The sequence below is a fragment of the Sinocyclocheilus grahami genome, unplaced genomic scaffold (genome assembly GCF_001515645.1).
Source record: "Sinocyclocheilus grahami isolate Dianchi unplaced genomic scaffold, SAMN03320097.WGS_v1.1 scaffold66.1, whole genome shotgun sequence".
In the NCBI taxonomy this organism is placed as follows: Eukaryota; Metazoa; Chordata; class Actinopteri; order Cypriniformes; family Cyprinidae; genus Sinocyclocheilus; species Sinocyclocheilus grahami.
In genome coordinates, this window is record NW_015505245.1 from 1,684,459 (window position 1) to 1,686,075 (window position 1,617).

Genomic DNA, 1,617 nt, shown 5'->3' on the forward strand with positions numbered 1-1,617 from the left:
GTATGTTGTATCTAAGAGCCTGAGGTACAATCGAAACCCAATAAACAAATATATTCCAGCGAATATGAATAAAGTATGACAGATGATACAGCAGAATGACATTGTAGCATGTTGACACATGTTTTTGTTCAAGACAGAACTAGTTGGCAACTTGGCTACTATTTTACTACTATTTAAGTGGGGCATTTGAAGGCTTAGTCAAGATGATCAATTCTGTGTCCTGGTGTAGCAACCATGTAAAAACAAACAAAAAACAGTGCTCTCCTGGAAGCAGTAAAGAGGGATGTGAAGTTGGGAGGTTAACCACAGAGCTCATAACACTGTATATTTGTGACTTACTCTATGGTAAGTAACAGATGTTTGATGTGTGACAATCATAGATCCTTTCTCTGGTATTCCTGGCTCTTAGCCTGTGGTTATAAATCAGACCAGAGTAACAAATTCTCAGATTATTCATTTTAATATTTAGCTTTATGAAATAGAACTAATAAAAGCAGCCTATCATCGTCCATTGATTATATTATTAATAAATACATTTGAATTAACCCCCCCCCCCCAGATAAAATTATAACAATTTCTTATGGCTGTAGTAAAATGTATATAACATAAATGACACTTTTTAAAAAACGTTGTTGTCTTTATAATATGATCTATTTATATCTGAGTGTTACATTTTGAAAGCTGAATAAGAATTCTGAAGAATTGTGCCCAGAATAACAGACTGGGATTTGCCCAAGTGTGTATGTGTTTCAATCTTTGTGCGCGTGGCCCTTTGTGGTTGTGGTTTTATATGCAAGAAAAAAAAAACATTTATTGTTACTCTTGGTTTGCTTCTACTGAAATACAATGACTGGTATATTTCAACCTCGTGGGTATATGGAGAGACCCCCACTGACATCTTACCTTAGAAAGTGAAAATGAGGACAGGGAACTGAAAGAGCTGAGTGATCACGAAAAATCACATCTGTCCCTCCCTAACTGTTAAAAACAGGACTGTGTGAGGTTGTTTGAGAGCAAGAGGAATCGAGCACTGTGCTGGTGGTTCTGCCAAGCGCCTTAAGGGAGACTAAAGATCAGAAAGAGGTGCACAGACATTCCTGATTCTGAGTAAACTTCTCACAACCAACAAAATACTAATCAACATAGATTTATGACTCAGACTAAACAAGGTTATTAGAGTAATTCTCTTTATAAGTCAAACATACAAATCTCAACATGTTTAGCAGAGCTGTGTTCACACCAGAACTTTCGATTTCTTCCTGAGGACTTCCTTATTTGACCAAAATGTGGAAATTCACAGCTTTCATCAGCAAATGCCAAATTATATCTTCTAATTTAGGTAAAAGTAGGTAATGCTTTCAATTTGACAACTTAATCTCAATTTGAATTGATATATAAAGCACAATTAAAAACAACTGTTTACCAATGTGCTGTACAAAATAAATAACAACCATTAAACAGAATACAGACAAAGACAAAGTCACAAGTAAAACAACAAAACATATACAAATCAATTTTAAAATGATTTTAACTTTGATTTAAAAATGGATAGAGTGGGAACAGTTCTGATTTGGATAGGTAGACTATTTCAAAGTCTCTGAGCGGCTACGGCAAATG